This window comes from Dermochelys coriacea, chromosome 4 (genome assembly GCF_009764565.3).
Source record: "Dermochelys coriacea isolate rDerCor1 chromosome 4, rDerCor1.pri.v4, whole genome shotgun sequence".
NCBI classification, from domain to species: domain Eukaryota; kingdom Metazoa; phylum Chordata; order Testudines; family Dermochelyidae; genus Dermochelys; species Dermochelys coriacea.
This window is the reverse complement of record NC_050071.1, coordinates 28384985-28399433: the sequence shown is the minus strand read 5'-3', so window position 1 is coordinate 28399433 and position 14449 is coordinate 28384985. Positions and strand designations below refer to the sequence as shown.

The window sequence follows — 14449 nt, the reverse complement described above, 5'->3', positions numbered from 1 at the left end:
AACTACTTGTTAAGGACCCTATTCTGCAACCCTTAGACATGTGGGTGACAGTGTATCATACTGGTAGTAGTGGTAGCTGAAAGCCCATGCTGTCTAATGGGTATAATTGGAAAAGTCAAAATGGCTGAGAACTTAAAAACTGGGTGGTAACAGACAGCGAATACCAGCGATGATTGAACCTGGTGATATTCTAAACAAAAAAGAGCTCTCAACCAGGCTTGTAGCAGTTTCCATCACTTCACACTGACTCAACAGCCATCCTAGGCTCCAGAGTGACACTCAGGTGATAATCCTGGAATCTTATTATATACATTGTTGACTCTAGTAGGACTGGACAGAAGCCTTAAATTACCTAATTACCCTCTTATCATTGTATACTGTAGATAGGATTAAAATTGTTTAATTTCCCTCTGTTGTATAGTCTCCTGGAGATTTACATGAATGAAGAAGAATTGCCTTGCTTCTATTTCTACTCATGTGTACACACATTCAGAATAAACATGTAAGAACATGAATCGGACCAGATGTTTTGCCTGTCATAAATAGAAATGAGCTGAGGAAGAAGTGTTGGGGTATGGATTAGTTTCAGGCTAGAGTTTGGGTTCAGGTTCACCACTGCCAATATCTTTTGGCCTGAAATGACCTCCCCCCCGCAACTCCCAAAAAGTCACTAGAGCAACTGTTTTCATGGCACTTCCGTCATCTTGGACTGAAGGCTCAAGGGCACACATTTGAACCACAGTTGGAAAATAGGCCCCCTCCAGCTTTGGATCTGACCTGTGACTTGAACAGTGGCAAAACTTCCAATCTCAAGATTAAAATCCAACTCTCACCTCACCCCAAATATTGGAAGAGATTGGATTTGAGGTTCTGGTTTTGGCCCATTGATAGTTTTTTCTCCTAATGGTTTCAGGCCTTTTCCCATGGCTGCCCAGAGGCAGTGAATTGTTGTAATTCCCTGCATGGGTGTGGGGCCAGAATTTGGTGAACCTGTGCACACCTGTATGTATGTGGCTTGGAGTACAGCTACATGAAACACTGTTGCATAAGTAAGGAGAGTTGAGTCTGGGCAATGATGGGCCAAGGGAAGAGCAGGGGCTGATGGATCCTCTGCTGTGAAGAATTACTGGCCATTGTCCCCCATTTTATGGAGTACAATAGAGTCACTGGAGCTAGTGCAGACTCTGATTTTCAGAAAGACCTATGAAGCCACTCTTTTGCATATGGGAAAAAGTCCTTGTGCCTGGCTCCGATGGAGATCCTTAGCACACATGCTGGCTGCTCATGTTGTGCTCTGATTCAGCCCTTAGTGACCACTGTCAAACGTAATGTGCCATTGCAAATATGTAGACTTCTAAGGACAGGAACACACTAGCTCATCATCTTCCAGATTTGGGAAAGCAGCTGCACAATGTAAGCAAAGTCAGTTCTTCCTGCAGTCTCCTTATAACTGGTAGCTATGAAATATTAAATTATGTTATAAAACTGTCAGCCTCTTAAAGTTAATCACATTTTTTGACTAATATTTGCTGAACTTTTAAAGACTATAGATAGGCTGTGCTAGTTTGACCTGGGAGACAGTTTAGGGGTCAATCTGCAATCAGCAAAGAAGTCCATCTGAGACAGTGCACTTTCCCAGCTGAGCTGCAGTGTATCCTTCAAAGGGCAAGGTTCTCTTATGTATGGGATGGAGGAAGAACATTCCCTTTTTCCTGTCAGTTTATGCAACTAGTAAAACTTGAAGGCCCATTAGCTCCAAGCTAAAGCATGTGGAGTGAAAAAATTGCTTTAAAATATCTACTGAATCCATTCTCTCTTTATTGATCCATAAGACTTGGCGCTGTGGTGCATACCAGTCACGATAAAGACAAAGACATTAAACTGAGTCCAAGGATCCATGTGCCATAGATCGCAGCTGGTCACACTCTTCTTCTCTGCTCCTTTCCTGTTCCCCTTTTTAAGGCCCAGATTGCAAGATGCTCCATGTGGGTAGGCCTTTTTGCCTGCCTGGAGCCCCACTGAAGTCAGCACAGCATTACCTGTGCTGTGATTTACAGCTGGCCCGAGGCAGCACTCTGTGATTCCTCTGAAAGGGGAGGAATTACCAGTGTGCACAAAGAAAGCAATGCTGCCTCATGCAGCATTATTTTGTGAGTTTTACTAAGTCTCTGCAATTCTGTAGCAGTGCACACCAATTATTGCAGCTCTCCCCAACTCCTCTCCCAGCACCTGGCCACAAAAGATTACTTTTTTCAGGAGTGGGAATACTGGCTACACAATGGGGGAAATATCCTCAGTAGCTATTTTTCTTCTGCTCAGAGCCCAGTAACTTTGCTCCCTTTCCCACTGTGCAGTGGTAGGGCTAGGAGAGCATAGGGGCCCACAGTGCTTAAATTGTAAAACATTTCTATTAACTGAAACTCTAAATCCATAAAAAGAAAAGGAGTACTTGTGGCACCTTAGAGACTAACAAATTTATTAGAGCATAAGCTTTCGTGAGCTACAGCTCACTTCATCGGATACATCATGAGCTGTAGCTCACGAGAGCTTATGCTCTAATAAATTTGTTAGTCTCTAAGGTGCCACAAGTACTCCTTTTCTTTTTGCGAATACAGACTAACACGCCTGCTACTCTGAAACCTGTCTAAATCCATAGAAACTAACGAATTCCAGTGAATACTGAAGCTCTGCATTAACTCATTCAATTGTGCCTAGTTATACCAGGGTTCTCCCAAATTCAAGTAAGTGACCACATCTATAAATTGCAACCGTGGCCCTGATCTGCATGGTGTAGCATGGGGGGAGACTTTTACACCTACATATGGAGCCTTATTGACTTCAGTGGAGCTTCTTGTGGTCGCAGCTGTCTACCTGCATGCTACACAATATACAATTAGGGCCTGTATATGCAACACACAATTCTAGGAGCAAGGGCTATGTTGCATCAAACTCTTTAACCATGCTTTTCCAGAATGTGCTTCTAAGAATCAGTTTCTGCTTGATTACACCAGCGTAAATCCAGAATAATTTAATGAAAGCCACTTTATTTAAGGTTTTTGGTTTCAACAGATTACTGTTGCTCATATGGTGTTTCTACACCTTTACCATTTTAGTTTAAACTGAAAAATCTGATTCTGCCACTGCCTTGGTGTCCTGTGAAGAAGTAAAGGAGCTTCATGGCCTGACAGCCACTTTGCCTTATTCTGTGGAGCGAAAGGAACCACTCCTCCCTTAGTTAAGTAGCATTGTTTCCAATGTCCTTGCTCCTATGATAGGGTTACATATTTGAACATTCAAAAAAGAGGACATGGGGGGGTATTTGCTCGCACCCCTCCCCCAGCCCTGCCCCAACTCCACCCCTTCCCCGCCCCCATTCCAACCCCTTCTCCAAAGATCCCGCCCCAACTCCACCCCCTCCCTGCCCCATTGGACCCCTTCCCCAAATCCCTGCCATGGCCTCGCCTCCTCCTCTGAGCGCACCACGTTCCCCTCCGCCCCCCTCCCTCCCAGCCACACAAAACAGCTGTTTTGCAGCACAAGCGCTGGGAGCTAGGGGGGAAAAGCGGGCACTCTCTCGAGTGATCAACATTCACTTTCTTTCTCGAATGATCAACATTCACTCTCTTTCTTGAATGATCAACTCTTCTTTGGGGAAAAATAATAATGGCAAAATCCTGGACTTTTTAGATATTTAAAAATTCCTCCTGGACGGTGATTTAAGAACCAAAAAGTTGGACATGTCTGGGAAAATACAGACATATGGTAACCCTACCCTTTGAGATAAGCATACTTCATCTTGGGACCACTGCCAGTTCTGACAAGAGAATTTCCTCAGACCTCAGGCCCCTGTGGGAATAGAAGAACTGTTCCAAATTTCTTTGTTCATGCATAGGAAGAGGATCCATAGCTGGCTGATTTCCTTGAGCTATGAAGGAGCAGTCCTAGGTGGTCTCCTGTTGTTCAGTACCCTAAACTGGCAGCATTATTGAGTTGAGGGAGGTAAATAATGGGGGGAGGGGGGAGCAGAAATATTGTTAAACTCTCCATGGATTATATTTATTCCCTGCTGATTTTTGTTAAATCCAGTATTTCCAGGTTAATTTAACCCTCTCCTACCTCTAAACACATTTTTCTTCGATTAAAAGAAAATGTGTAGACCGATTTAATTAAATAAATAAAACATGGGAATCCTAACTATATTTAACCCTCAGGATCTCACACCTGTGTATAATACATACACGCATATATTCCACCTTTGTAAAGTGCATGTGTCTGTATGTGTTTGTATAATATAGTACCTAGTTCTTATATAACACTTTTCAACCATGGCTCTCAAAGTGTTTTACAAAGGCAGAAAGAATCATTATAGATCTCCCCAGATGATGGTCAAAATAGGTCAGAAAATCCTGACAAAGGATAAATAAAAGATAAAAAAGGAGGCATTTACTCTTTAAAAACATGCCCTCCTCTACCAGTCATAAAGAAGCTAGAACAATATATTTCAAAGTGGTAGCCGTGTTAGTCTGTATCAGCAAAAAAAACCCCCTTCGTTTCCAAATAAATTTGTTAGTCTCTAAGGTGCCACAAGGATTCCTCGTTGTTTTAGAACGATATAGTATTTCAACACTAGGGGGCTGCTTTGTATAATCTAACCATTCCTAGGACTATTACCAAATTCCCTAGCATGGTGTGCAGGCTTTGTAAAATGCATTGTATTCAGATGTTCACAAGCACTTTGTGGCACGTTTCGTGCCCTGCAGTAAATACTGGACATGTTGAAATGAGTAGTTCTAAGACCATCATAATAGGGTGAGAGATGGCAGATTTTTTTAAAAAAATAGAAATAACTGAAATGCTATAAATGCAAATTTTCTTAGGTTGGAATTTCTTAGGGTGAATTTTTGGTGCTGCCTTCATTTTCTATTCCTCATCCCTATCTCCCCCCAAGCATCCCAGGGCATCAAAGCATTGACACATCCTTACATGGTTTACTTCCCTCAGGTATAGACTCAGAATATTATCATGTGTGTCTGTGTTGGTCCTAAACTTTTTCATCCACCCCTTCATTCCAAGCCCACCTTTTGCCATTTATAAGCCCGTCCTGCATTGAAATTGTAAATATCACAGTCGCCCTTCCTGAACACTGGAATAGCTCTTCATAACCAGCTGCTAAGGAGTGTGGAATTATGATGCATTTCCTTTCTCCTCCCCAGAGGCTGAAATACCGCCCCCAGCCCACATGATCTCAGCCCCAGGTGACCTGAGAAGTGAATGTTCCGCGCTGACTCCCATATGTGGGTATCCTTTTTGGCTGATTATTGAATTAGACCCAGCAGTGTGACTGGCTCTGTTCCCTATTCTAACTGATTGAAAATCCATCCTGTAACGTAATCTGAACACTTTCTCCCCAAGAAATTCTGCTTTAGTTATAACTAGCACTTAAAATTGCATATCTATTTATAGGTGTTTCACTGGTACGGTAATTATCACAGTTAGTGAACTGTTTAACCTCTAAGTACTACCGTTTGTATTACTGTACATTGAATGTGAAAAGAGCATTTCTTAAGACTCTTTCTAAGAAGGTATTCTGTATATTCTATCTCCAGTGAATCCCATACTGTGTGGGTACATGGTCTGACCTTGAAAGGCTTACCCTGAATATACATGTTATATGCCATCATTTTACAGTTTAATAATAGAACAAATGATCAAGCAACAATTACAATCCCAAAGAAATAATTTCATTAAATTGGAGTTAAGATGGTAAATATCCATCAGTTGTTTAATGTATAAAAAACCTTAAATGAGAACTATAAAAACCAAATGCTACAAAACCTGCAAATTTAAAGTCAAGGTTACTTTAAAAGAAAATGAGAGTATGGAAATGCAGAATTAAGGGCATCTGAACAGCCTCAACTCTGCCTGTTCTCCAGCAACCTGCCTGCACCACTTTGCCTACGCCACACAACCCTTCCATCCTGACAACTTCTACTTTGTTTCCGCAGTGGAGATATATTGATGAAAGAGCCTTATTAATTTGATTTAATATGTACTTGGAAAGGTTTGCAGTCAGAGCAGCAGGCATCTTGAAACCACTTTATTTGTGCATTGTCTGAGTAGCCAAGGAACTGATAAGAACATAGCTTTAGTTTTGTATGTGCATTTGTGATAGCTAAACGTGATTCCCCTGCACTCACATTGTAAGCAACCTAATTTTTGGCCTGGTTGGTAGCAGGTTTAGCACTCCAGCTATAATCTCTACTTGTCTATGCTATATCTCACAGAATGACAACACTTTTACTTCTGAAACTTCTCTACTTTTCAGGAATTATCCTGACAGAGTTATCCTGACAGAATGTGGTTAAGATATGTAACAATATGGCTTTTTTGTGATGACGGCTTACGGCATTATAGAAGGTAGCAATAGTTCCATGTGGCACGATCTAAATATACAGTACTGTACTATTTAAATGGACGTGCACTATGTGTCTAGCAACAAGAGGAGGTAGCCCACTTATCTTCAAACAATACATATGTCCTAGTTATCAGTTCTTGTGTGTCATAAGAACATAAGAATGGCCATACTGAATTAGACCAATGGTCCATCTAGCCCAGTATCCTGTCTTCCGACAGTAGCCAACAGGGCCAGCCCACAACCTTTTGGCACCTGAGGCAGGGAGCTCAAATGACACCCCTATGCCACCTCACTTGGGCCAAAACTTTGAAAGTTCTCAATCCTACCTTCTTCCTGTTCTACTCCTTTCATGGTACTGCTCTGCTACCTACCCCAATAAAAGAGAACTAACAACTTAAAATGCCTTCTTCAAAAATTTTAAATAACACTTAACTTTCAGGTTTCAGAGTAGCAGCTGTGTTAGTCTGTATTCGCAAAAAGAAAAGGAGTACTTGTGGCACCTGAGAGACTAACAAATTTATTTGAGCATAAGCTTTCGTGAGCTACAGCTCACTTCATCGGATGCATCCGATGAAGTGAGCTGTAGCTCACGAAAGCTTATGCTCAAATAAATTTGTTAGTCTCTCAGGTGCCACAAGAACTCCTTTTCTTTTTACTTAACTTTCAAACACCTGAACAGCAAAATGTAACTTTTCTTGTCTGCATAGTAAACACTGGCATTTTTATCTGTTTGAATAATCAAAGTGGTGCTTTCCATGCCTTCTTGGTTGCAAAGATTTGAACTGCTTCTTGAAGGTCCACAGTCTGGGCCAGCTCATGCTCTATTGAGATGGTTGCAAGGCCGACCAGCCTTTCCTGTGTCATTGTGGAGCAAAGATGTGTTTTTATTAACTTTAGCTTGGAGAAGCTGCATTCTCCACTGGCAGCTGTTACAGGAAGTGTTAGAAGTATGCGCAGAGCAACAAAAACATTTGGAAGAGGGTGGTCATCTTATTTGTGCACATATATTCCAGAACAGCCTTTGGAGTTGATCTTGCTGAAATGTAACTTGAAAGAGCTTTCAGTTCATCACCTAAATCACTCACATCAATATCGCGGATGTCATCATGTGTCAACATTGTCTCTAGTGCCCTGCATTGCTGGTGTAGGTCTTCTTTAGGTATAGTGAGGAGTTTTGGAATATCATACAACATCCCAAATATACTGCTGTGTTCTTTGAGCTGCATGAAATGTTCTTCAACTGACGGTATTGCACAATCTATCACCTGGTTAAAGAATTCAACTTTGAATTGTTGTTTGGGGTCTCTTATGGAATTATCCCATGCCTCGTAATCAAAATGTCTTCTTCAGTGACTCTTGTATTCTTGAATGGGTGGGAAAATAGCTTCAGTGTGAAGTTCGTCTGCCAACTTCTGTGCACTCTTCAGAAGGTTTTGAAATCCCTCATCTGACTGGTAAGACTGTAGATATGACTTTGCTTTGTCCAGTTGTTCCATTGCTCCAGATATATCATGGTTAACACCTTGGAGTCTCTCTTGCTTACAACATTTATTTCAAACAGTATGTCATGCCACAACACTAAGCCACACAGAAATTTGAAGTTATGTATGTTTTTGGTGATTCCATTTCCCTCTGCCACTGTTTTCCCACGAACAGTTCCTGTCATAGCATTATCCTCCATAATGGCAACTATGGCATCATCTATCTTCCCAATTTGGTGTTTGATAGGCTTTATCGCCTCCACTAGACTTTCCCATCGTGTGGCACTCAGTGGTTTCAGTGTCAGAGAGGATATTCCCAGATGTTGCTTCAAAATTTGCCATCGATGAATTGATGCAGTTGATGAGTTGATGCTTTGAATTACATTAAAAAAGTCAGCAGCCTCACTAGAAGCTGATGCTGCATAACTGACCACCAAGTTTAACGAATGAGAACTGCATGGGACAAAAAAAGCTCGAGGGTTTAACTCTCAGATCCGTGTCTGCACTCCTCTGTTCTTTCCTCTCATGTTGGCACCATTATCGTAGCCCTGACCTCTCATGTCAGCTATCACAATTCACATATCTTCCAGCTTTTTAAGAAGCACATTTGTCATGCTCCTGTAGTATCATCAATGTCAATAAATTCTAGAAAATGCTCTCTGACAGTCACCATTGCAGGGACATTTTCCCTAGGTTCTGTTGTTGTTACAAAATGTACCATTAAAGTCATTTGTTCTGTATGGCTGATGTCAGGTGTGCAGTCCAGAATAAAAGAGTAATATGTTGCTGACTTCAGATCTGCCACAATCTTCTGTTTGACTTTTGTTGCCAGGAACTGTATGATCTCATTTTGAATTGTTTTTCCGAGGTAGTGCTGTGTGTACATTTCTTGGGTGGTGACTTTTCTTAGATGCTTCAAGAGTACAGCATCAAACTCAGCCATCAGCTCCACAATTTTAAGGACATTTCCATTGTTTGGCACATACAGCTGATTTGAAGTGCCACGCAGTGCTAGGTTATGGGTAACAAGCATTCTCACAATGGCAATGAGCCTTTTCAGAATATTTTGCCAGTAAAGAAACTCCAATGCAATCTTCTCTTGATGCTGATCATCTATGGTGGCTTTTAACCTTAGTCTCATCTCAAGCTCTTTCCACCTATGGAATGCTCTCTGGTGATTTGCTGCCTTCTCATGGCATGTCAGATTTCTAGCCAGATTTTTCCAGACCTTTGTTCATGTAGAACCCAATGTGGCTGGAACATTAGACTGGAAGAGTTTGCAACAAAAACAGTATGCAGCATTCTGGGTTTTTGAGTACATAAGCCATGGCCTCTCCACTTTTTCACCATTGGGGATTTCACATCCCTAATGTGTTGGATGGAATATTCTATTTTCATTGTCTTTCGGGAATATGAAGTTTTTCACTTGTTGTGGCCCATGTAGTACAAGGAAGTCCCTCAGGCTACTGCTCAAGTGGGTCCACAGTCCTGGATCATCTAGCCTTAAGGAATTAAACTCAGCAGCAGCTGTTTCTTGCGCCTCCACCACACCCTTCTCTGATCTACACTTGCTTCAGGAATGGTTACATCCATTTGAGATGGAGATATGGATGCTGCAGTAGCTGCCAGGTCACCTGCACTCTGAATAACGGGAAGATCAGGCATCTCCTCACCACTCACATCCTCAGTGGGGCTGGAAGGCTCAGCGTGAACATTTGTGTCTATGTATCTCAGGAGAGCTCCTTCCTGCTTAGATAGAAAAGCTTCCTTTGCTTTCTTTCTTTTTCTGACTGCTGCCCCAGAGGGGCGTTTTCTTCTTTCCCTCATGACTGCTGTTCTGTGCCAGCTATGGTGGCTCTCAACACTCATTTGAAGGGGACAAATACGCAGGCTGGTAGCAGGGCCTGAGTGAGGGAAGATATCAACGTCTTAAGGGCCTAATTGTCTCCTACTACTTCAATTGACTGCCAGTTCTCCTTAAGTGGGTTCAGGGAAGCAGCAGGAAGCTCCCGGAGAAGCTGGTGTTAATCAGTTCAGGCTCCTGGGGGTGGTAGGGAGATACATAAGAGGCTCCTCCTCCTCTCCCTCCCTGCAGCTCCTGCTGCTTTCTGTTATTCCCTCTCACCTTTCTCCTGCTTGCCTGTTATGTCTCTTGTGCCCTCCTTCCTCCAGCACAGCGCTCCACCATCTCTGTGCATCTAGAGCAGAAAGACTACATGTGCACCAATAGCAGACACAATTTTCTATACTCTGGGTCCTGGTGATGCCTCCCCTCTCCCTCCCCCCCCCCCACATAGTCTGGCACCTGAGGTGGCCACCTCAGTTTGCCTCATGGTAAGGCCAGCCACTTCAGAAGGAATGAGCAGAACAGGTAATCGAGTAAAGTAGGAATTTGGGGGAGATGGTTGGGAGATGTCCAGGTAATCTCCATGCTGGATTTTAACATTGAGAGGGAAGAAATGAAGTAAGAAAGGATACGGTTGTGGGTAGGAGAATGGACATAAGGCGGAAGGGCAGTGTACATAGCAATCTAACAGGTAATATTGGCGGTAGAATGACTGTGCCTAATTGGGTATAGAATGTGAGCGAAGCCAAATGGCAAAAATTAAGATGTTTGTACACTAATGCGAGGAGCCTAGGTAACAAAATGGAGGAACTAGAGCTACCGGTGCAGGAAGTGAAACCAGATATTATAGGGATAACAGAAACATGGTGGAATAGTAGTCATGACTGGACTACAGGTATTGAAGGGTATGTGCTGTTTCGGAAAGACAAAAATAAAGGCAAACGTGGTGGAGTAGCATTGTATATCAATGATGAGGTAGACTGTAAAGAAATAAGAAGTGATGGAATGGATAAGACAGAGTCTGTCTGGGCAAAAATCACATTGGAGAAGAAAGCTACTAGAGCCTCCCCTGGGACAATGCTTGGGGTGTGCTAATGATCGCCAGGATCCGATGTGGATATGGATAGAGACCTCTTTAATGTTTTTAATGGGAATTGTGTGATCATGGGAGACTTTAACTTCCCAGATATAGATTGCAGGACAAGTGCTAATAATAATAATAGGGCTCAGATTTTCCTGGATGCGATAGTTGATGGAATCCTTCACCACGTAGTTGCTGAACCGACAAGAGGGGATGCCATTTTAGATTTGGTTTTGGTGAGTAGTGAGGACCTCATAGAAGAAATGGTTGTAGGGGACAACCTTGGTTCAAGTGATCATGAGCTAATTCAGTTCAAACTAAATGGAAGGATAAACAAAAATAGATCTGTGACTAGGGTTTTTGATTTTAAAAGGGCTAACTTAAAAAAATTAAGGAAATTAGTTAGGGAAGTGGATTGGAGTGAAGAACTTGTGGATCTAAAGGCGGAGGAGCCTGGAATTACTTCAAGTCAAGGTTGCAAAAATTATCAGAAGCCTGCATCCCAAGATAGGGGGAAAAACTCAAAGGCAGGAGTTGTAGACCAAGCTGGATGAGCAAGCATCTCAGAGAGGTGATTAAGAAAAAGCAAAAAGCCTATAAGGAGTAGAAGATGGGGGGGATCAGCAAGGAAAGCTACCTCATTGAGGTCAGAACATGTAGGGATAAAGTGAGAAAGGCCAAAAGCCATGTAGAGTTGGACCTTGCAAAGGGAATTAAAACCAATAGTAAAAGATTCTATAGCCATATAAATAAGAAGAAAACAAAGAAAGAAGAAGTGGGACCACTAAACACTGAGGATGGAGTGGAGGTTAAGGATAATTTAGGCATGGCCCAATATCTAAACAAATACTTTGCCTCAGTCTTCAATGAGGCTAATGAGGATCTCAGGGACAATGGTAGGATGACAAATGGGAATGAGGATATGGAGGTAGATATTACCACATCCAAGGTATAGGCCAAACTCGAACAGCTTAATGGGACTAAATCGGGGGGACCAGATAATCTTCATCCAAGAATATTAAAGGAACTGGCACATGAAATTGCAAGCCCATTAGCAAGAATTTTTAATGAATCTGTAAACTCAGGGGTTGTACTGTATGACTGAAGAATTGCTAACATAGTTTCTATTATTAAGAAAGGGGAAAAAAGTGATCCGGGTAACTACAGGCCTGTTAGTTTGACATCTGTAGTATGCAAGGTCTTGGAAAAAAATTTAAAGGAGAAAGTAGTTAAGGACATTGAGTCAATGGTAATTGGGACAAAATACAACATGGTTTTACAAAAGGTAGATCGTGCCAAACCAACCTGATCTCCTTCTTTGAGAAGGTAACAGATTTTTTAGACAAAAGAAATGCAGTGGATCTAATTTACCTTGATTTCAGTAAGGCATTTGATACGGTTCCACATGGGGAATTATTAGCTAAATTGGAAAAGATGGGGATCAGTATGAAAATTGAAAGGTGGATAAGGAACTGGTTAAAGGGGAGACTACAATGGATCACACTGAAAGGTGAACTGCCAGGCTGAAAGGGGGTTACTAGTGGAGTTCCTCAGGGATCAGTTTTGGGACCAATCTTATTTAATCTTTTTATTACTGACCTTGGCACAAAAAGTGGAAATGCACTAATAAAATTTGTGGATGGCGCGAAGCTGGGAGGTATTGCCAATTCAGAGACAGACTGGGATATCATACAAGAAGATCTGGATGACCTTGTAAACTGGAGTAATAGTAATAGGATGAAATTTAATAGTGAAAAGTGCAAGGTCATGCATTTAGGGATTAAGAACAAGAATTTTTGTTATAAACTGGGGACGCATCACTTGGAAGTAACAGAGGAGGAGAAGGACCTCGAAGTATTGGTTGATCACAGGATGACTATGAGTTGCCACTGTGATATGGCTGTGAAAAAAGCTAATGTGGTCTTGGGATGCATCAGGCAAGGTATTTCCAGTAGAGATAAGGAGGTGTTAGTACTGTTATACCAGGCACTGGTGAGACCTCATCTGGAATATTGTGTGCAGTTCGGGTCTCCCATGTTTAAGAAGGATGAATTCAAACTGGAACAGGTACAGAGAAGGACTACTAGGATGATCCGAGGAATGGAAAACCTGTCTTATGAAAAAAGAAAAGGAGTACTTGTGGCACCTAGAGACTCTAAGGTGCCACAAGTACTCCTTTTCTTTTTGCGGATACAGACTAACAAGGCTGCTACTCTGAAACCTGTCTTATGAAAGGAGACTCAAAGAGCTTGGCTTGTTTAGCCTAACCAAAACAAGGCTATGGGGAGATATGATTGCTCTCTATAAATATATAAGAGGGATAAATACCAGGGAGGGAGAGGAATTATTTAAGCTCAGTACCAATGTGGACACAAGAACAAATGGGTATAAGCTGGCCATCAGGAAGTTTAGACTTGAAATTAGATGAAGGTTTCTAACCATTAGAGGAGTGAAGTTCTGGAATAGCCTTCCAAGGGGAGCAGTGGAGGCAAAAGACATATCTGGCTTCAAGACTAAGCTTTATAAATTTATGGAGGGGATGGTATGATGGGATGGGGTATAATTTCGGCAATTCTTTGATCTTTGACTATTAGCGGTTAATATGCCCAATGGCCTGTGATGGGACACTAGATAGGATGGGATCTGAGTTACTACAGAGAATTCTTTCCTGGGTGTCTGGCTGGTAAGTCTTGCCCACATGCTCAGGGTCTAGCTGATCGCCATATTTGGGGTCGGGAAGGAATTTTCCTCCAGAGCAGATTGGCAGAAGCCATGGGGGTTTTTCGCCTTCCTCTGCAGCATGGGGCATGGGTCACTTTAAGCCACGATTTGAGGACTTCAGTAGCTCAGACATAGGTCAGGAGTTTGTTACAGGAGTGGGTGGGTGAGATTCTGTGGCCTGCATTGTGCAGGAAGTCAGACTAGACTATCATAATGGTCCCTTCTGACCTTAAAGTCCATGATCCATCCTCTGTTGCCCATTCCCAGCTTCTGGCAAACAGAGGCTAGGGACAATGTCCCTGCCCATCTTGGCTAATAACATTGATGCACCTATTCTGTGAGAATGTATCTAGTTCTTTTTTGAACCCTATTACAGTCTTGGTTTTCACCACATCCTCTGGCAAAGACCCACAGGTTGACTGTGCATTGTGTGAAGAAATACTTCCGACGAAGTGAGCTGTAGCTCACGAAAGTTTATGCTCAAATCAATTTGTTAGTCTCTATGCTGTCACGAGTCCTCCTTTTCTTTTTGCAGATACAGACTAACACGGCTGCTACTCTGAAACTTCCCCTTTTGTTTTAAACCTGCTGCTTCATTTGGTAACCCCTAGTACTTGTGTTATGAGAAGTAAATGACACTTCCTTATTGACTTTCTCCACACTAGTCATGATTTTATAGCCCTTAATCATTCCTCCTTAGTCTTCTCTTTTCCAAGCTGAAAAGTCTGTCTTATTAATCTCTCCTCAGATGGAAGCTGTTCCCGACCCCTACTCATTTTTTGGCCCTTTTTTGTGTTTTTTCCCATTCCAATTTGGGCTATCAAGCAATTAAAACATTAATTGCCATTAATTGTGCTTGTAATAATAGAATACCATTTATTTAAATATTTTTGGATGTATTTATT

At 42.0% G+C, this 14449-nt stretch overlaps 1 protein-coding gene across 1 annotated transcript in view; it reads left to right on the top strand.

Annotated features, from left to right (window-relative positions):
• Nucleotides 1–14449, top strand: part of C4H4orf54 (chromosome 4 C4orf54 homolog) — a 90554-nt gene that overhangs the window by 48449 nt on the left and 27656 nt on the right. The window lies entirely within an intron of this gene.